This window comes from Adiantum capillus-veneris, chromosome 29 (genome assembly GCF_014529385.1).
Source record: "Adiantum capillus-veneris isolate H3 chromosome 29, ASM1452938v2, whole genome shotgun sequence".
Classification (NCBI taxonomy): domain Eukaryota; kingdom Viridiplantae; phylum Streptophyta; class Polypodiopsida; order Polypodiales; family Pteridaceae; genus Adiantum; species Adiantum capillus-veneris.
Genome location: NC_140959.1, coordinates 109930417 through 109954293, shown reverse-complemented (window position 1 = coordinate 109954293; position 23877 = coordinate 109930417).

The window sequence follows — 23877 nt, the reverse complement described above, 5'->3', positions numbered from 1 at the left end:
AGCCATCCTATGGTTTTGGTCTTGGAATAATGCCTTGGCACAATTTGGGTAGCATGTCTGGCAATTTCAGTCTATCTGGCCTTATCCTGTCAAGATATGGTCAAGTTCCCCTTTCCAGGTGAAAATAGGGTAAAACCTACCTTCTGAACACACTGGTCAACTCAGAATTTCAAAAAAATGCCCAGATCACCCTGTAGACATCCTACGCGTAGGATGTTTACTGCTAATTTTTTCAGACTAAAGTGTCCTTGATGCTTCCTTATGCTCTCAACAAGTGCAAGTATGCTTCACAATTGAAAAAACATGCAAGAGTCACTCAATTTAAGCCTTTTCTGAAATTTTACGTTTTCTGACTCCGCCTTTTGGCTTTTGGTCAACAAAAATAGGGAAAAACACTCAAGTCAATATGTTACTAGGGTAAAACCTACCCTCTGAACACACTAGTGCAGTCAAAATTTTCAAATTTGGTCTCCAGAACCCCCTTGAGACATCCTACGCATAGGATGTCTATGTTTAGAGAATTGCAGGTTTTCTTCACAGAACCCTTGCATATGCTCTTTTATATACACAGCATCAGTCAGTCATACAAAAATATCCACAAAAGCTTGTTTAATGCATTTTTACCCTCAAAAGCACACTTTTCCGTGATTTCAAATGCAATCAAGCACTTTAGCAAATAATTCAGTGATGAAAAGCTCTAGATCAGAATCGGATCACTTACCCAAATCTACTCTTACAAATCATATGGGGTTTTTCATCTATGAGTAGAAAAACGGTTCACTGTCACACACAGACTAGTAAACGCTTTTATCACCTCACAAATCACTCAACCACCAACAACTACTCTAATCCACAGATCCTAACTAAGCATATCTAGTCGCAGACCCTCGGCAAGAAACACGCTTCCTGGCTATCCACTTGATCACGGAATATCCTCTTCCGGATCCACTTAAGAAAAATGCTTTCTTTAGCTGAAACTAAATCAAGCAACCATCACAAGAGTGTTAGTAGGAAACCTACTTAGGTCCTTGTGTCCCCGGCAGCGGCGCCAATGTTGGACGGGAAGTCTCACACATCCATGAAGTGCATGCAAACACTACCTAGATCAACATAATGTCAATCGAGGACACAGATGACACGATAGGCACACGGAGGAAATCTCTTTAGCTTGTCAAGCTGAGACCATCCTACACATACAACACTCTGGAAGGCCAACTAAACCACAATACAGATCCTCACTGCTCTCAACTACACCACCTAGCCACATACACACATACGGAAGGTAACTCACTTAATCATGCCAGATTCATACAAAACTTAAGGAACACCATCCCCTCACTAGGATACACCTGTCCCTAAGCTTCTACACTCAAAACCCTCACTCTAAACCCGTCTGCGGAAAACGCGTAGGATGACATAGCAAAATGTTGAAAGTGCCCAAAACTGAAATTTATGAGTACCCATGCGTAGCTTATGTCGCCACGATTCTATAGACTACTAGCACGCAGAAAACAGACATCGTTTGATACACTTACAGCCACAAATAGCTGGTAGATGCGTCGGCGTGTGCGCTTCGTCTCGCGTGGAATGCTTGGCGTTGTCGCGTAGCTCTCCTCGAGCCTACAACAATGGTGCAGTCGGATCTCCAATGTGTTGAGCGAGCGGGGCGTAGCGAGAGGATGAAGCTCACACTCACTCTCTTTCTCTCTCACACACAGTAGACGGTAGCGCTCAAGTTTGATTATGATAAAAGTCTTCTTTACAAAATGACCTAGGTACCTTATATACTAAGGCTACCTTAGGTTTAACCAAAAATGGGGTTGAAAGGGTCAAATGTCTTTGTATTTACAATATGGAAGTGCCATTGCACCCCGGCTTCTGAAACTAGAATAACTACTCATTACAAATGACATTTATAGCCATAATCCGCAGCATTTCATAACTCGCAAAAGATACGACTTTGGTACAAAACTTGAGTTATGTTGTGTTGTTGACCCAACGGTCAACAGACTCACTTAGCTTAGATTGAAGAACCAGGTTGCAGGCAAAGAACTAGGAGCTTGACAAGAGCTGAATTCAAGTCAAGTGGAAAAAATGAATAGCAATCTAATCTGCAGGTTAGGTTATTCAAGGCCTAGATTTTCATCATTTCAAAGGCTGCAATCAATTCTGACACTTTCAAGCTAGAGTTAATCAACTCTTGTGAGTTTAAGAGCAATCAACTGCCAACATTACTTTGGCAAAGGCAGGCTTATCAAACTTGAGCAAATTTGTTTTTGCTAATCAATACCAAAGTCTGCTAGGAGACATTTTTTACAGAACCACTCGACATGGAATCTCGAGCTGAGAGTTCAAGTACAACAGAGCAAGCCAGTAGCAGTGGTAACACAGGTACAAGTGCAACAGAGCAGATTTTACAGCTTTATGGCTACAATGGAGATAAAGTCTTGTATACAGATTCAAAAGGCCATAGATACTTGATGAATAGCAAAAGCAGCACAGAAGCCAAGATCCTACTGATCAGAGTAAAACCAGATTCAGAGAACTCCCAGATGTTCACAGACTTCAGTGGAGCCAGGTATTGCAAGCTCAAAGATGAAGTGCAGATAGAAGTTTAAAATGTCAACCCAAATGGCTATCCAAAACTTTGCACAAGCCCGCAAAGCATCCAATTAGTGTATATGCAATCAGGGTCATTGTACATGGATTATAGTGGTCAGATCTACAATCGAGAGTCAGTAATGGAAGATCCAACAGATCAACCAATAGAAGCCAATCTAATTGGAGAACCGAGCCAAAGACGTTACAACGGTCAAGATGGAGCAATCTATAGATTGATGCTTAGTGTTTTAAAAGAAGATGCCAACAACTTGGAAAGCATAGAAGCAGAAACTTCTCAGCAAGAGCTTGACATGACAGAACCAAATGAAATACTACCAGTCAGTCATGGCGTATTGCTCAGATTGTGGAAGAAAAGGTGGACATTTTTTTGAAGATTGTCCAAGAAATCCTAACAACAGGGATACCTCAACTGCCAAGCAAGATACAAAGCAAATTGGAAATGTGAATCTCGACGTAAGTGTATTTAACTCGTCACTTTTTATGCAATCGGATGATTCTGCACTACCATTAGAAGCACCAATAAAAACACTGCAAGTTCAAAGTCATCATAAAGATGCACAGACACCTGGAAAAGCTTAAAATTGATTCTTTGAACAATAAATTATTGCATGAATTTAGTGAAGGTGTTGAAATATCACCAAAGGTTGGAAAGACTGTTAAGTTTGCAAATGATTTTGCATCCACTGCCACAAGTGTGCAATCAGCCACAAGCCTAAGGGACACATCAAACAGAACGATGTTAGCTTTGTATGGCACACATAATTCATATGCACACTATGTAGACCAAAAAGGGAAACTGTACAAGAAGGATCAACCAGTGTTTGAGCGGCCCACATACCAACTCGTAGAAGTGCATCCAGTGATAGATAAAAAAGGATGGTTCATTTCAGAGGAAAGAATCTATTATAGTCCATCCTTTCTAGAGCTGAAGGATATTACCCGAGTGAACCAAAAATATGTTTAGAGCCAAATTCTCCTCCATTAGAAATCAAGCTTCGATGTTGTGACCAAACGAGCATATAATTGGACCAAAATAGCCGTAGATATAGACAAGAGTCTAGCATCTATGATGCCTTGGGTCCTGAAACCACAGAAGCTCATATCATAGGAGACCCATGGGATAGGCAATATTAGGGCAAAGATAATGCTATCTACAGCTTGACTTGCGGAATAATTTGTCATGTTTCATGGAGATACATAGGAAAGTATCCCGGGGGATTCACCATGGAAAATTTACCGCACCACGTAAGTGCAAGGGAGGGGGGTTTTTTACAAGTTACATAAGCGTATAAGTTAGGGGGATGCCCGCAATAATTTATCTCCCAAGCTGAAAAATAAGGGAGGGGGGTATCATATATATGAGGGGGAGACCTGACCCGGGTTGATTACTTGTAATGATTGGTCACCAATGTGCACTAGAACTTGCATGAATTTAGGGAAATTTTTTATCAGGTCACACATAAAATTTTTCATCAAGCCGGTCATAGATAAGGCCTTATTTTGAGCAGGTCAAGGGTTGATTTACACCAGCTTTGGATGGGTTAGAATTGGAGAGTAGCCAAAGTGAAGGCTAATTGGGCACATAGTTTCAAAGTCAAACTAAGACACATTGAGGGTACATCTAGTTATTATTTAATAGAAGTGGCTCCTTAGTACATTGACAGTCACTATGCTTCACACTCTTTGACTAATTTTACTCCATTAGATCATTTGAGACCTAAATTTTATATGTAAGATAGGGGTATGATAGTTTTCTTCATTGATTTTTGTATAAGCATAGAAAGGGGGGTCATACTCCCTAATATGGGTTGTATATAGGGGTTTTATCAAAGTTGTATGCTCGCTCACAGGTGGCGTCCTCTTTTGTATATAGAGTGAATCCCCCGGGGAAACTATGTAGAAGGTTTACAGATGCCAAACATCAATAGTGCTACCCAAAGTGTACCTTCACAATCCCTAAAGCTGAGACTCAACCAAAGCCAAACAGTTTTGAGCTCTCACAATGAAGCAGGCTATAGTGATCACCCTAGGAAGGGGGGAGCTACAAATTCATCAAGCTCAGCTCTAGTACCAAAAAATGCTACACCAGTTAGAAGCCCAAGAACTTCTAGCCTGCTGACCCCTTCAAAGCAGAAACCATTGAAAGATCATATGGTTGTTGGAGGTTTTCCATTGACCCAGAAAACATCAAAATCTACAGAAAAATTCTCCTATGAAGATCATCAGGGACAAAAGTTTCAGTTGATCTCCACAAGTCAGGGTAAAAAAACGACAAATTCCATAGTGCTCAAGCAATTGGATGAGACTAAGCTCGCATATGCATATCGAGATGCAAATGGCAGTGATTCTCAGTAGGTTCACGACCTTGTAGAAGCCCCTAAGGATGCTAAACCTAAATTCAAGGACTGTTTGAGGATGATGCAAAGCCCCAAGCTGCCAGAACAGGTGACAAAAAAGTCAAAACCAATGAGAGCTAAAGTCCAAAAGGCTACACAAAGGTCACCACCAAAATCTCCTCTGAAGAAACAGATTCTACCAGACAGTACAATGGACCTTTTAAGGTCAAGAGTTACTCAGATGCACGTGGACAATACTCAACAATTGCAAAAAAGTGGAGTATTACAACCAATGGAGTCAACCTTGATTGCAAGTGATCAAAGCAAAGAATTTGAAGATAAAGTTCAACCAAAGGACACTGCCACAACAAAAGCAGTCAATTCAGACACGAATCCTGAAATGATCAAGTGCAACATCATTGGTGAGAATGAAGAAAAGATGTCAAAAGAAGTAAAGCTAGATTTTCAGCTAGACAAGAACCTCATGTCTTTTCTCACTTGGAAAATATGTGGCTAGCCATAGTTGAAAGATGCTCCTGAATTTGTGAGCATATCAGGAAACAAACGAGCAGAATGCTGGGGAATCATCTCCACTACCATTGAAGTAGGTTCACAGATCATCATAGCTCGATTCCACTTGATCACATCAAAGGATATACCAGACGGCGTCATAATGGGAATGCCAATGGCCTAGAAGATGTTAGAGATACATAATGAAAACAGGATGCAGTCATCAAAGACAACAAAGAATGAAGACCAAGATTGGTCACCCGCGGGCGACAGCACAAGGTCCTCAAGCACAGTTAAACTGGAGACTTATATCAAAGCAGATCTTATTGAAGATGATTCGTCTCCATCAATTAGAACTTCAAAAGATCTTAAATCAAATCAGACAATAGTAAGTGCAGATCAAACATAGAAAAAAGCAACCACGAAAGCTATTGAGCAAAGAATGCCACCGAGACCAGAGGTAAAGAAGAAAAATCTCAGACAAAAGTAAATCTAAAGTGGAACTTCCACCGATTAGCACAAAAGGTGTGACAGCATATACCTCTACATCAAAGAACTGTGAGGTCCCCACCCTGCCGTATCAAACGACGGATCTGATGGTGAACCTGGTGGCCACTAGATCTATAGAGGAAGCACACAAAGTGGTTCAGGGTTCAACTAGCGGACGATCTCTCATCACAAAGTGAGTCGACTTCGAACCTACTAGCAGTGAGATCTAGCTCCACCTCACAGGGGAAGCGTACTTAAACTATCTAGCGATCCTAAGACCCACCTTCCAAGAGGAGAGAAACCCCGAATGCCTTTTTCCCCATGTTTCAGAGGCACGTACACTTGAGACTTCACTACTCTAGGGGCAATGAGTATTACTAGTATCGATTTAAACACTATGGGGACAGAGAGTTCCCGACCAATCGGAACCACCCTTCTCATAGGCGTTGGCAACCTGAGCCAAGCCCCCACTTTCCACCCCCACACTCACACTTCCTTGTGTGTCCTAATTAATACCACAATTGTTGTTCAGCATAAACATTCCTTGATTAGATTCCGAATCACAATGTTCGTTAAGACAGCCTTCAACCAGTATTGCAAAGCGGCACCAAGACAGTATTCTAGTAAAAATTATACTCAAACTTATTCATTAAAATTCCAATGTTCTGGAGGTACAATATCCCCCCTCCAGCGAGCGTTTACTCCTCCCATTGTCGCCTAGCTACCCATACAACTAGGTATGTCCACCGCATAGAAAGCACGACATGGACATTCCCACCGCATCGAAATCAAGACGTGGGTTCCCACCGCTTAACCAGCAGTCGTAGATTCAAGAGCCCTTAACCAGGAACTCTGTCCCCTGTGATTAGGAGGGGGTTCGGACTAGTATCAACATTGGAAGTAGAATGAACATGCCGAGCTAAATTTTCCCTAGCATACATTCTTTCCTATTGCAAACAGTATATCCATCAATCATTTCTTTCCTACTTTAGACTTAATGTACAAATGAATTCGAATGCCAAGGTTTCCGTTGGATTTCTCCAACATGTTTGGGGGTATATTCTTTCCTAGCTAAACGTGTGCAATGTTAAATTAAACAACTTGAATAAAATTGTGACCTACCTCTTCCATTTCTTTGTCAACGGCTCGTGAGATGGCCGGTGCTTGTTCGTCCATGGGAGCTTTTCCCTTTCCATTCACATTGCTCGTTCCCGCCTCGCGGTCATGGGCACCACCGAAGCGATTTCTCTTAACCGGAGCCATCTTACACTCACTACTTTAAATGATAAAGTTGAAGAAAAGAACTAAGGTCCGAGAGCATCATAACAATCCAAATGGCAGATTAGAATCATTGAACAATCCTCCTTATGCAAGAGGGTTAGATTTTTCCTTCGAGACCTAGCAATTTTATAGGTAATACTTTACTTGCCCTATGGGAACCGGCTCTAAAGTTAATCACTTGTCTTAGATAATTAAGAAAGTCAAAATTTTACTAATTGATTTACAAGAGAGATGAAGTAAGCAAGTTCAATCACTTTCCTAGTGCAATTTGAAAGATGCAGAATTACCGCATGCATATGTGATAGAAAATTCTCTTCTTATTGGCCTAATGATGGATTAATTTTTGCCTTAATCACATCTTAATGTGTGAGAAAGTTTGAATCTAATTAATTACATTACTATTGAATGGTAAAAGGGTGAATTTCATCAAATCTACATTATTACCGACCTCGACTGACAATTTATTAACTATGCTGCCTAGAGAGAGAAATCTCTCCTAATCATGTATTAATCATTGATTAAGAATCATGAATGTCTGCATAAATTAGCTAATTGGATGATGAGTATGTAATGGAGTATAGATATGTAAAATTAGAGAGCAGCTATTGGGAATTCAATAGCTAAGATTAAGCATAGTAGACGAGGAATTTGGAGAATAATGATGAGAATTAAGAAGAGCAGGAATTAAACCATGATTAACGTGATTAGGGGCTGAGAATCCTCTTGATTTTCTGATCCAAATCAGTTCTCAAGATGAGAATTTCGGCAGCACCTTGAAAAACTGTGTGTGCCGGCAGCACCTCCCCAAGGTGTGTGTGTGTAGGTATGTGTGTGTGTACTGGGTGTGTGTGTGATCATGTGTGTGTGTGTGTGTGAGCACACCTTTAAATAGGACTCCTCAAGCTGAAAAACAACCCTACTTTCTATTTGCATATGGGAGCTACTCCAGTTAAGCATGACAAGTCCAGTCTCCTACCCACCAAGTGTCCAGTTGGCTTGGTTAACTGGCTCTCACACTTAGTTGCAAGCTTGGAAACTCTCCCAAGACTCCCACAAGGACAAAAGGCGCCCCTCGGCTGCTAAAGCTGACCCGGAGTGGCCTGCAGCCTGTTCCCACACAGCCTCAGGCTCCAATGCCTCCCCGCTCAATTTTTGGAAATTTTGATTTTATGCTAAAACAGGTCATACGATTCGGATTTTGATGCCGAAAATTTTTATAGCAAGCTCTAACTAAGGCGTACTGGCCCGAGTACCTGCCATATTTAGCAGCCCTCGGGGTTCGAAAATGCATTTTTTGAAATTCGGGGTACGGGTGCAGTTTTTTGAGACGGTCAAAACTGGACGGGTCGGGTTTTTACAAAAATTATTTTAATTCACATTTCGAAGCTTTATAACATTCTAAACATCAGGGCACTGACAAAATTTGGAAAATTGCTAAAAATAGTAACTTTTTCCATTATATTCATTTCATGGTAACATGATGCTCTTTTAGCTCGGGGTCGGAGACCTTACAAGAACCCTCATGGATCAGCTTCTTCAAGCAAGTCAGGCTTTCAAGACTTAAAGTCAATTGTTGACCCAACTAAAACCTCTAAGGAGACATCCAAAAAAGCAAAGGTATATCAGCCAAAGTACCAAGAAAGCAAAGGAAAGTCAAGCAAGTGTTTGTTCCGAGCAATTTTGTCAAAGTCAATGGTCCGGTTTGGATTAAGGACGAGAAATCAACACAGAAAGACAAACACATGGGATGGATAGCGTCAGAGTGGAGCTTAAAGGCACAGGAGCACTATGGAGGTAACAGACAGATATGGGTGCCAAAACCACAGGTTAGAGCATATGAAGTAACTTCAAGTCTCTCCCAAGAAAGAAGGCCCACAAGGTATCAACCTCCACAATATCTTAGGATACCTAAGAAGCAGGTATACAACAAAACAGCATTGAATGATGCTGCAGTCTACCACGGCTCACAAAAGGATAGAGAACAAAGATGGATCTCAAAGAATGTTCTTCTTTGACAAGGATTCTACACAGGGTATACAAAGATTTGGCTACCAGTCAACCACAAGACAACTGCAACTACACCAGACTTGCATGAAGATCTCAACATCTCAGTAGGACCTAAAGCTCAACAAAGTCAACAAAGGAGTTACAAAGATCATCAAGAGGTTTGGATTCCTAAGTCTTCCAATGCTCCTAGTCAAAAGCCAGATGCCAAAAGTGAACAAAGGCCTCCAACAACATCAAAGACTTCTATCAACAGGCCTAATTGGAGAATCAAACAACCAATGGAGTCTTCACAATCAAAGAAGGACAACCCAACCAACGTGAATGCAGATTCAAAGATGATAAAATAGGTATGGCAAAAGAGACCTTCAATGCCAACTTGGTCATTCACTAATCCTCTTATTCAAGCTTACTTTTACCTGAAGAAATGTTTGTAGTAAGCACAAGAATGTAAAAAGTCAAGTCACCAGGGTGCAAAAAACACTCTTTGGCATAGTCAGAGTTGGGATGCTGAGCCATAAAATGAGAAAAGCATTAGACCCAAAGCTTCAAGTCATATTAAACTCTGTGCCAAGTTCGTCGTTATTAGGCTTACGCTCAAGCTGGAAGAGTTGAGCATATCTAAAGTCGTGTCGCTCATGCTGGATGAGATGAGCATAAGAGTCGAAGTCTATTAACTTACAAGTGGTGGAGTGTCGTAGAGTCCAACACTCACGCATAGTGCACAGTAAGATGAGAGCACATATCCTCGTCAATGAAAACCATTCTTAAAGGGGTGCCAGCTTGCAAAGCCATGTCATATGCTTTTATAGCTACACCATCTTTCTGAAGAACCCCTCAAAATCTTACTTGCATAGCATATTGTTTTCCATGCATTTTTGTGTATGCATAAATAGGATGTCCCACCATTGGACATATGCATTAGACATATGCTTCCACCTATGCACCTTGAGTAGACTACAACAGGCAAACCAATGTTCCATCATGCTACCCTTCCATATTTTCTACCTTTTTTAAATCCATATCTATCCGCAAATAATCCCTTGAGTACTTTATTAATATTTTTCATACTAATAAGTACTCCAATAATACGCGTATACCAAAGGCACTTTTTTTTCACTGGGTTTTTTCCCTTTGGTCATCTAGGTATTAGAACCTAATTTAGAACCTCATCATTCTACTTTCCTTGTACATACTTTTCATAAATAAACATCGACCTCGTCATGATGCTATTACAACGGACAAATGCTACGTCATCTCTCAAAATCGACTATTCAGACCAATGAAGATGCTGTAGCAAATTGAACATCATCAACAAATCCAATGACAAAATGAAGATCAGCCCATCAACAACCAATCAAAACCTTGCACGGCCTCCAAGGACATTTTTTCAACAGTGCTCGGGGACGGGCACTAAAATAGGAAGGGGAAAATGTTAACTGAGTCAACATTAGTTAACAGAAGCTGCTAAAGACTGAAGATGTACGAATGTACATCGAAGATCAAAGTGAAGAAGCAGTAAAGATTAGAGTTACACACTTTTCACATTTTTGCAAAAAGGCCATGTATTGTAATTTCCCAATTTATTTAGCCATTGTGATAATTGTAACGTGTTATGGGCTCAATAAGAGTTCCAAGATGTAAAGCATAGGTCACTTAGTGTAACTAGGTTGCAGATACAATAAGTGTGGAGTCTCAAAAGTCTTGGGCGCCAACTTTGTAAAGATTTTATTATGTTTTTGGATAAGAAATACACAGCATGAGCTAATGGCGCTCACTCCTCTCCTTCTCGTGCTTCCTACTCCCTCCCCGGTTGTCACATTGCGAATGCGTTTGTTGCATTGAAATCGTAGGTAAGAGCTCTACGCATTGACGTAAGCCATTCACAGTATTTTGTAGCTTTTGGCATAGCCGATCGGCGGCCTAATTTCATCATAACCAGGAATTTACATGTTCAAATAAAAAACTAAGCATAGGCGGGGTATTGGGGCATCATTGCTAAGCATTTAGATGCATTCTGGGTCGAAAACGACTAGGTCAAAAATCCACTATCTGCTGTTAATAATCGCAATTTTGGAACTTGACCTAAAGTGGGGTGTGTGCTTAGGTCTTATAAACTTGTCTTAGAATTTTTGTTACATTTGGATGTCATTTGATGCTGTAACGGATGTGAATTGTTTGCCAATGAGCGATTGGCTTTTGGTGATTTTAGTCATTTGAGTGCAGCTTGAGTTAGAAGAGAGTTGTTAGTTGTTTTCCAAGAGATTGACAACCTCTTGTAGCCTCTATGCACTAGTCGAGTCAGCTTCGTCCCATGGTTTGAAAATTAATCGTAGTTCTCGATAATAGTACAATAAGATAGGATAGTGAGGTTAGACATGCGTCTCACAGTAACACCTGAGGGGGATGAAATGCCACCACTCATACCCTTAAATATGCTAGAAGTAATTCATATAGCTTCTGATGACCTACAAGATGAAGGTGTGACTGGCATTGGAACCAATAGCGCCTCACAAAACTATAGCCCACGGGATTTGGGGTCAGAATCATCAATTGAAATTGACTCTGAGGAAAAATAATCTGAGTTAAATCTTAGTGAAAATGTGGGGACAAACCATTTAGGGCCCAGTGGTACCCAGATGACAATCTATCCAAGGGAGCAGAAGACACAAAAAGCGATTTATCTAGTGACTCTTCACTAGAGATCGATTGTAATAAAAAATTAGACAAGAAGAGTAAGAGATATAAGAGGCAACGGTATTGAGCAAATGTGCGTGCTAGAATAAATGAAAAGAAATCTACCACATAATGGCTTAATTATATAGGGGCATGTGATGCTCATCGGAAGTTGGTAGATAATTGGGGTGAATACCTTCAAAGTGTTATGTGGTGTAGTTGACAACCCATTGACATCGCACAAATAGAGGCTACAGAGAAGCCAAAGTTGATCCGTACCGTAAGGAGACAACAAAATCAAGAGTTAGCTCAACAAAAAAAGGAATTGGAAGTGAAATCACAGTCCAAAGAACAACAGGACCCAACAAACTTACACCCTGCACCACCTGAACATTTCAAATCCTATACCACAGAGTAATGTAAGGTTGTGTATACAAAGACTCTAAGAAAACCTATCAATAGGAGCAATGGAGTTTGTGACGTTCGAGAAATAGTTAAGGAAATAGAGTTAGCAGACCCATGAGAAGAGTCCAAACTTCTTTTCATTGCCCAAGATGTGACAGAGACTAAGGAGTGTGTACTTAAAGAACTTCTCAAGGAATTCAGGGATATATTTTCCTAGACATATCATGATATGAAAGGTGTTCCACCTTCCATGGTGCAACACACAATTCCCATGAATAGCATGGCTAAACCAGTTCAGCAACGACCCTACCCAATGAATCCTAAATATGCAAAAATTGTTCAAGAAGAGATTAAAAATCTTGTGAAATGCGGATTCATATACCCTACTGTGCCAGGAAAGAATGGGAAACTTAGAGTGTGCATGGATCTCAAGAAGGTCAATGCCGCCACTAGGAGGGACCATTACCCCTTGCCATATTCAGAACATGTGCTTGAAAGAGTTGCAGGGAAGGAAGCTTCTAGCTTTTTAGATGGATACTCTAGCTACAATCAAATCACAATTACGTTGGAGGACCAAGATAAAACAACCTTTATAACCGAATTTGGAGTGTTTGCATTTCGTGTTATGGCTTTTGGCTTAACCAATGCCCCTGCTACCTTTCAAAGATTAATAAACACTGCTTTTATTGAATATTTGAGGGAGTTTTGTGAAGCTTTCTTAGATGAACTTTGTGTTTATTCCTCTTGGAAGGAAAATCTATCATGCTTATGAAAAGTGTTTGAGAAGTGCAGATTGTATCGTATCTCCTTAAACCCTTTCAAATGCCATTTTTGGGTTAAACATGGAGTCATTTTAGGGCATATAGTATCCAAAAATGAGATTTCCACAGATGAGAGCAAAATTAAATCCATTGTTGAATTGCCACCACCTACAAACTATAAAGGAGTTCGAAGGTTCATGGGCCATGTTGGTTATTACCGATGGTTTATTTTAAACTTTGTCGAGATAGCTCGTCCTTTTACAATCTTCTTATTGAATTCCAATGGACCGCGTAGTGTGACCATGCTTATGAGTCATTGAAAAAGACCTTGACTAGTGCTCCTATTCTATGAGTGCCTGATTGGAATGTAATTTTTCATGTGCATATTGATGCATCGAAATTTTCTATTGGGTGTGTTCTAGCTCAACTAGGAGAACATAAACTGGACTACCCCATTAGCTTTGCAAGTTGTCAATTGAATGATACCGAGAGAAACTACACTACTACAGAGCAAGAAGGTTTAGGTATGATTTATGCAATGAAGAAATATCACTACTACCTTGTTGATCATCAAGCCTTCTCGTATCTAGTAAATAAACCTTGTTCCATGGGAAGAATTATACGATGGTTGTTAATTCTCCTTGAGTTTGATTTTACCGTTGTGGTGAGACCTAGTAAAAGACATGTCATGGCGGATCATTTATCTGGCATACCCAATGGTGAAGCCCCTACTAGAGTCGATGATGCGTTGCCCGATACTTCTCTATTCCTAGTCGAAACCATAACTAAATGGAGTGAGAAGATTGTGAACTTTCTAGTTAATGATTTTCCACCCAAAGAGCTTCATAAGGGCATAGCTCAAAAACTGTTAAAAGAATGTGAACCTTACTCTCTCATTGCAAGAACTCTCTACAATCTAGGGAAGGATGATATTCTTAGATGTTGTGCCCGTGAGGATGAGCATTTATACATACTACAAGAAGCCCACATGGGTATAGCATAAGGACATTTCTCAGGGGAACTAGCAGCTAGAAAGGTGTTGCAATTAGGCTATTGGTGGCCAACACTATTCAAGGATGCATCACTTTTTGCAAAAGGATGTGATGAATGCTAATGTTACAAGATCACACAATGAAAGGATAGGATTCCCTTACATCCTGTTAAAGTGACTCGGCCATTTGAAAAATGGGGTTTTGACTTTGTAGGCCCAATTAGTTTAGCAGCTCGTAGCACTCAATCTCGATATATTATTGTTGCCACCACTGACTATGTGACAAAGTGGGCAGAAGCCAGGGAGACACGTAAGGTTGATGCAAGGTCAACTGCCAAGTTTCTCTTTGAGAACATTATTACAAGATCTGGTTGTCCCTTTGAGATTGTGAGTGACAATGGTGCTCATTTTATAAATGGAGTGATAAAAGAACTCACTACGAACTTCATGATAGCTCACCATAAGTCCACGCATTATTATCCACAAGCAAATGGCCAAGCTGAGAGTACCAACAAAACTTTCATCTCCATTTTGACAAAGACAATTGAAGCTCATCGCACAGATTGGGATTTGAAGCTAACTTCATCTTTATGGGCTTGTCGTACTGCATACAAAGTTTTCATTAATTGCACACCATTTACGATGGTGTATGGCCAAGAAGCGGTTATGCCATGGGAGTTTGTCATTCCTAGTCTTCGAGTAGCTTCTCAAGAAGGTTGGGATGGTTACCCCTTAGTTGAGCGATTATGTATCCGTGAAAGGCTAGATGAAGAGAGGCAATTAGCTGTGCAAAATGCACTTGTGGAGAAAGATAGAAGGAAGAAATGGTTTGATCGTAATCTAAAGAACAAAGATATCAATGTTGGTGATAAAGTCCTTATGTATGGAGTGCGTAACAAAAAGAAGAAGTTGAAATATGCGGGAAAAGGACCATATAGAGTATGTGAAATCACCCCATAAGGAACCATTCGTGTTGAGACTCTTGATAGAGTTGAAACCATTGGATTCCTCAATGGCAGTAAATTTAAAAGATACTATGATCCTTTAAGCCAAGAGGAGCTACGTGCCATCCATACAAAAAAGGCAGCCAAGGCACAAACAAAATTGAAGAAGATACAAGCTCAAGCTGAGGCTAAGGAGCACATAAGACAAAAACAAGAGTCTAACCTTGGAGTTACACATGCATTTCACGTTGAAATCGTCGAGGATTGGTTGGACTCTGACACACCTCTACGATGTCCTATCTAGCTAAACAGTACCTATGGAAAAGTTCTATATAACGCCTTCCTTATTGGACATGGGTGCTAAATATAATCTGCTATCATATGCGGTGTGGTGTCAGTTAGGGAAGCCACCTCTATCTGAGAGTATTATCCAAGTCAAGGGTGTCAACAAGAAAAAAATTGCGGTTTTTGGAATCTGGCACACTTATGTTAGTTATGAAAATGGGGTGGTAGCTCAAGAATTTTTGGTCATGCCTGCTGTAACTATGGAGGGCAATATCAACCTAGGACGCACGTGGATGATAGCCACCAAATGCACTATTGATTGGGGGACAGGGGGTTTCACAACGTAGAAACCAACTCTTAGCCCTTCCACTCAAGCCATAGTCCCTGAGATATTGCCTCTTAAGGAAATAAAACCCAAAACATTGCATGTCCAAGAGGTTCAACCATATGTCCCCATAACCCAACTCTCTAGAGCTTCAACTCATGTAGTTGAAATAAAGCTTGAGACACACAAGACCCATCCCGATATAACAAAGAAAACATACAAGTGGGTCCCTAAAGCTTCTTTAGAGACCATAACTAGTGCTAAAAGATAGGAGCCTGGTAAGAGACGCGCCATTCGCCCCAAGAAATGTTGTGTTGGATTCCTAAAAAACTATTGGAAGCCCAAGGCTACTATAAAGGAAATGATCAAATATGGGTGCCAAAACGTAAATTGTGCTTTTACTTGTCATCGGGCCCATGTGAGCTCAATCCTGTGGCTCCAAAACAAATTGAAGATCGTGGGAAAAAAAAATCACGGACTGCTACACACCCGCTCCAGAGCTAGTTTGGGTCTCGAAGAAAGAACGATTTGTTCACCTAGCTCAAGAACTTGGAAATCAAATGAAGCTTCTTGCTCTTTGTGTAGTTCCTATATGGAAATACAAGCTTCGACACAACCTCCACCTACCATTGTACATATCCATACAAGCAAGAAAGAGTTTGCACCTCCCATTGTAAGTTCACCACCTACAACAACGTTGCAAATAAAATCATGGGAGAGTACCTTACCACCCTTGCAACTAGATGAAACGCATAGGGCGATCGAAAACTATTGGTTAAAGCCTTCACCCATAACAACTTGGAACAATTGGTTTCAAAAGGTGACGACATCATTACAAAAGGTATGATCTACCCAAGGAAGGGGGGAATGTTTGCTGACATCCATCATTCACTTTCTTCCCTCTCAACCTTCCTCGCTGACCTCTCAATCTCTAATCTTAGGGAATGTATATATAAATCCTTATACTCACAAAAACAAGATAAAAAAGTAAAAGACATAACACAAAATCATAAAAACACATTATGCACAAGAAAACGACCCTTGATTGACACTCTCATTAAGTCTTCATGCCCCACCATCCTAAGTCGCTTCCTTGCATATTGACATTATGTTACTACCAAAAAGTTATGCTGCAGACGTCCGTCGGACGGCGACCTACTAACATTGGTGGCGCTACCGGGGAAGTTGATCCTTAGGTGGTGAGTGACACAGTTATACGGAAAATTCCTTCCAAAGATTTTGACACCCATTCTGTTTACACATAGACAGTAAAGCATCTAGACGTAGGTTTAGTGCTTAGTAGAGACTGGAGTCCGAGACTAGCCAGTGCTACTCCTTATGAGCAAAGAAAGCTGTTTGATTTTCCCATGCTTGGAAAGGACCGTTTCACCACACACTTCGTTGTCATTTTTGTACTTTTAAATTCATTTATGTTTGAGTATCTATTTTTGTTTATAAGAGTAGGTTAAGTAATAATTTCCACCATATAGCCAAAAGGATCAAGGAAAAAACTATCCAAAACCTTATTTTGGTGTCTAAGAACAAAACTCTGAAAAGTTGTAAAATTGATGGTCAGAGCTTCAAAGCTGAACCAAACCCAACAAAACTTGCAAAAAGGGGATATACAAGCTTGCTAGAGACAGACTGTGAAAAATGTTTCCAATTTTCCTGTCCAACATGGATCGCGATCCATGTACCTTTTTGGCAAAATGAGCAAAAATTGTTTCCTTTGCTTATAACAGACTCTTAGAATCAAAACCTTGAGTTTGGCCAGAAGTAGAGTGCTAATAGATCATTTAAATCAAGAAATGGGGTTAAGCAAAGCAAAACCTTGAAAATTGAGAAAATTTGGGGAAACTAAACTTTGTCAAAATTCAAAAAGGGGTGAGAATTGGGTTCAACTAGAAGCAAGGAATCAACATAACAAAAAATCATGACCAGATGTTGTCCAACATGGATCGCAATCCATGTACCTGGTAGACATTTGTAAGGAAAATGTGACCAAGGCACTCCTGATTACTAAGAGAACAAAACATCCAAAAGGAGCCACCGCAAAAAAGTAAAAAACCCCGATCAAAATACCAAAAAAGGAGTTGTTTGCAAAAAAACACAAATCAGACACACAATCTTGCTTTTGACTTGAAAAAAGGTTGGTCAAATCCAGAAAGATTTGGGGAAGAGCATCACCATACCCTTTGTCACAAACTCACCAAAGGTCATGTCAAAATCTGGCCAAACATGGATCGCGCTCCATGTACCGATTTGGAATTTTGATCTGAAATTTGATAGGTAGAAAATTAATAACATTTGAAGTACTTTCTCCCAAATCACTCTTATAAATTGGCATTTTGGAGCAAATCGTAGTAACCTCTTGCGGGATTGCATATGAACATACATTCATCATAATGAATTTTGATGAGAGAAGCAATTTTGATATCATAATGGGCAGAGAAACAAGGATGTCATACAAAGATCAGTGTCATGGACCATAGCTATAGAGATGTGGAACAAGTTCAAGGAGAGGAACTAAACTCCACAACGGACCAAGAAGGAGAAATACCGGCTTGGCTACAAAACAAAGCTCACAATTGGATAGGTGAAGCTTCTGAAGGTGGTGGTTTAAACAAAGAGGATTGCATTCATAATAGATCAACACAAGGCAAGGTATATGTACTAGAGCCATTTCTAGAAGAGATGTTTGAGCCTTTTGGATGGAAACAGATACTGGCCACTCTTGATGTATGCATAAATGAGATGACTCTGACCAAATATTGTGATGAGGAAGGATTTGATATCATTCCATTCTAGATGATGAGTGTCAGCCTAAATCCAAAATCAAAATTGGAAGTCCCTGACAAGGAAGAAGTTGCAGATTGTTGGCGCATAGTGGATGAGATCTCAGTAAGGGACCTTGAACAGTCAGATAAAGAAGCATTCTAGGACTCCATGGATTAGTTATTAGAGGACAACGTAGACGAAAACCTTTCTTGTAGCTCAAATCAAAACATCAAATGGAAGGATCGACAAGTGATCTACTACGATTTTCCAAATCAAAATCCTTGAAGGCAGTGTAGATATTGAAATAAACGCACGAACAAACGAAACAACATGAAAAAATATTATGTACCTCTATTAACCGACAAAACGTTGTACTTGAAGTTGGTTGAAGCAACTGATTGCCTTAGGGATGGGATATCAAAGAGGTACATGAAACCTGACTCAACCAAAACAAAAATGAAAAAGAAGAATACACAAAAACCATAAACGGAGAGTATTTCTAAAAAAGCAACGAAGTTGTCCAAAATCGAGTGTTAAAACAAGTACAATGAATTTAAACGAGATTTGAAAGAAGTTTGGAAAACAGAGTTGGAAATTGATGAGGAACGAAACGATGATAAATTTGATACACCTTCCCACTATAAGAAGTATACTATGCAAGATAGAAAAATCGTGGGACAGAAACCCAAACGAGACCCAAAAGAGCCGAGAACTTCATATAATGGACCAAAAAATGCCAAATGCATCAACTTAGCATAACTAGGCAAGGAACCTACACCGGCATACATTGCCATGGACGTCACCAAAGAAGAAGAGCGACTTCTGATAGATACACTGATACGGTATAAAGATGTGTTTGCTTGGTCATACAAAGACCTAAAGGGGATAGATCCAGAGATCTGTCAGCATATGAAACCCCTTAAAAGTGATGCCAGACCACGCAGACAACATCCTTACACATACAAGGACATTTTTGCCAAGAAAATTAAGGAAGAGATAGACAGACTGGAGGATGCGAAGTTTATCTACGAGATTGAGCACACTGACTGGGTATCCCCAATTGTGGTAGTACCCAAAAAGAATGGCAAATTGCATGTCTATGTAAACCTCAAACAGGTAAATGCTACCGCCATTAGGGACAACTATCCACTACCAATAACGGATCATGTTATTGAGAGAGTAGTGGGGAAAGAGGCCTACAGTTTTTTACATGGGTTCTCCGTCTACAACCAGTTAACCATCAAAGCAAAACATTAGCATAAGACAGCTTTTGCAAAAGAGTGGGGTATATTTGCATACAGGGTAATGCCTTTCGGCCTGACCAATGTGCATGCCACTTTTCAGAAACTAATGAGTCATGCATTCAAGGAATATCTCAGACAATTTTCGAGATATACATGGATGATCTTTGTGCTCATTCTCACTTAAGAAGTAATCACGTAACGCATCTAGGGAAAGTCTTCAAAAAGTGCAGAAGCTATCACTTAAACCTTGAAAAATGTGACTTCATGAGACAAGGTAAAATTTTGGGCCACATTGTGTCCAAAACGGGATTTTCACTAATCAAGAAAAGATACAAATAATTGTCGCACCATTGAAACCAACGAAAATGAAAGAAGTGTAGGCATTTATGGGACATTATGGATACTACAAATGCTTCATATACATGTATGTTGTAATAGCTAAGTCGTTGTATGCCTCGCTGCTAAGTTTGAATGGGCAGAAGAATGCGAGCAAGATTTTCACAAATTGAAGCAGCAACTAATTTTTGCTTAAATTTTGCAAGCCGCTGATTGAAGCAAGATCTTTCATGTTCATGTCAACGCATCAGCCTATGCCATAGGATGCATATTATCCCAGGAAGAGAGAAGAAAATGGATTTTTCCATTTGCTACTCTAGTCTGCAGGTTGAAAAACGCGGAGAAAAATTATACCACTACAGAAAGTGAAGGTCTAGGAATGATATATGCTGTCAAAAAAATCTAGACACTACCTTCTTGAAAACAAGCTTGTTTTCTTTGTAGATCACCAAGCATTGTTATATCTAGTAAACAAATTTGCAACACTCGAAGGATTGTTCGCTAGTTTATACTAGTGCTTGAGTTTGATTTCAAAATAGTCGTAAAAAAGGGGACTACACACACACAAGCAGATCATCTTTCGAGATTTTTCCATGGGGAAGCACCTTAAGGTATTGATGATGATCTTCCAGATTTGTATATGTTTAACATTGAAATAGTTCCAAGGTGGAGTGAAGAGGTCATCCCTCTACTCACAATCGAATCATCACAGGTGGAAAGACAACCATCAATAATACATCGAACTAGAATCTCCAGCTTTTAGGAAGACAATTGTACAAGCACGATAAGGATGCGATTTTGAGACTATGTGTACAGTCAGAAGAATATGAGTACTACCTCAAACAGGCTCATATACAAAATACGGGGTTTCACAATGGGGAAACGCAAACATACCAAAGGCTAAAGAGGCTAGGAGTCTACTGGCAAAACATGGAACACAACGTCCATACTTATGTAAAATCATGTGATATCAGTACAAAACAGCCTCCAGTGGAATATGCCACCCTGTTTTGAGTGGCACAAGCACCCAGATGGAGTACTCACATAATTGAGTACTTGAGCAAAAAGACCTTCCCAGAGGGATGGGAAAGGTAAGGATGAGAACGGTAGAAGAATAAGCAAAACATTATCTGCTAATCGCAAACCAATTGTATAGGAAGGGAAAGGACGAACAACTGCGATTGTGTGCTATGGAAAGTGAATATTACGTTATCCTAGAACAAGCACACTTGAGCAAGCCAGGGGGACATTTTTCTGCTAATAATAAAATGGAAAAGCTAGTACTTTCTTTAGGCGGCATATGGTGGCCAACACTGTTTAGGGATGCAAAGACCTATGTTAAACGTTGTGATGAATGTCGCACAAAACCACCCCTATGGAGAGATGAAATTCCATTACGGCCAATGATGGGCATACACGCTTTTGCCAAATGGGGCATCGACTTTATTGGCCCCATCATACCTCCTACATATAGGTTGCATGCACAATACATCATAGTAGCAACAGATTACATGACTAAATGGGTGGAAGCAAAGGCAACACTGAAAAATGATGCTTGGACTACGGCTCAGTTCCTTTTCGAACATATCTTTACCACATATAGTCTACCCATCAAAATAGTGAGCGATAGGGGAATACACTTTTTGAACAATGTCATTGAAAGCTTACTTAACAAATTCATGGTGATCCATCGCAGATCAGCACCGTATCACCCACAAGCTAACGGACAAGCCAAGAGCACCAACAAAATCTTATGCACGGTACTCACCAAAATTGTCAGTGATTCAAGAAATGATTGGGACCAAAAGCTACACACTGCATTATTGGCTTACAAAGCAGCTTTTAAAACTTCCATTGGGATGATGCCTCTCAACCTTGTGTTTGGGATTAATTCAATTCTACCATGGAATTATTAATTAAAACACTACAAGTTGCAACACAATTAGGATGAACGGGACACGAGCTATTGGGGAGACTAGACACCCTGGAGCAATTGAATGACACCAGAGTAAGAGCGGTAACAGGGATGTATGCTCAGAAAAGACAAATGAAAGCTTTCCATGATCAACATGCGATTAGCAAGGAGTTTCAAAAAGGGGATTATGTTTTAGTATATACCCGTAAACACCACTCCAAAATACTCAAAAAGGGAGGGATGGGGCCTTTTGTAATACATGATATATCACAAAGTAGCGCCATCAAGCTTGCAACATTGATAGGAGAGGAGATGCCTAATTGGATGAGTGCTGCAGATTAAAGAAATATCTTCTTCCGCTAACACCAGAGGAACTCCAAACAATACATGCCGCAGATCAGTGCAGAAGTAGCCCATGACATTTGGAAACAGGCACAGCAAGAAGCCAAAATCAGAATATTAAAGTGGAAGGAATAGAAAAACCTTCAGAGAAAGTCCCAACAAAACAATTATATTAACTCCTCGCCAATAGCATCCATACAAACGGAGGCTACATGGTTAGGTGGCATGGATTTATGCATTATGCTGCAATTTGCCGATGGCACCACTGAGCATGCATTAGTAGACACTTGGGCAATACAAAACGTTATTAACTACTCCTCTTTCAGGAAATTAACAAGGAACCTCTAACTCCAAATACTATGGGGTTCAAAGTGGCAAACAAAGGCACAATGGATAGTCTGGGACATGTAAATTTACCAATAACTGTTGATGGAGCGGTTTATCCTCATCACTTTTGTGTGGTAGAGGATAAGGATATTAAAGAAGCAGTTATCCTGGGAGTGCCGTGGATGCACACTTATCAAGCCACACCAAACTGGCATGATAATACTTTGCAGCTCATGCAAGATGACCAATCTTTTGCCACACCCTTTGTACCAACAGAATATGTATGGGAACCACTCCAATCAAAACCTGATTCAATCTAGAGATGTTCTCCAATGGTGGTCAGGAAAATTTGGGTTAAAAAACCTATTATGCAAACCAATCCGAAGACATTATGGATACCCAAACAACATCACAATACAAGCCCACCCACGGTGCATCAACAGAACCAAACCTCAATAAACCACCCAAGGAGTTTGTCAAGCAACCTAGGCCAATCCAATCACAACATCGACAATCAAATGAAGTCAAGTGGGTATGGAAACCAAAACTTCCTCGCTCATTGGATGCCTCGACCATGAAGACCAAAACAGAGCCCTCAATCACAAGACAATGTAGGGACACAACTTCTAGAGGCCACTATCAAACAAAAGTCTCGTCTTCTACAAGTACTTATGTTTGGACCACATACATTCAACATAACCTCACCATCAAAAACCACTAAACTTATTGTTTAAAACCCATATCTTGCACAGCATTCTGTTACCACATGTATATCCTTGATCGACATCATAGAGCCACAATATACGGCTATGTATAGACACATACTTCATCCCATGCACTCTGACACATGTTCGTCTGGGAGACTCACTCTAGGAAGGAGGAAAATGCTGCAAGATCATCATTTTGTATATATTATCATCATTTCATTTTCTTTTCTTTTCTTTTAATTTCCTTTAACAATTTTTTTGAGCCTTATAACTCTTAGCAGGCATAATCATGAGCCATATTAACACCATCCAAATGCCAGGTTAATAATATGTAAGTATCAGAGATTACACTAAATTTGGTAAATTTTTGGCCAACTAATAATCATTATAACTAATTTTTCTTTACTAAAAAGCTAAAAACAACAAATAATCAACAAAAATTGATAAGTTGACCCAGGAAAGTCGGAATTGACTTTTGAAAGCAAGGGCTTCAAACATGGAAAATATGGAAAGATTCGGCACACGACAGATTTTGAGCCAACTTATAAAGGATCAAAACTACAGATTGAAAGACATTTGCCAACAAATTATCAGAATGA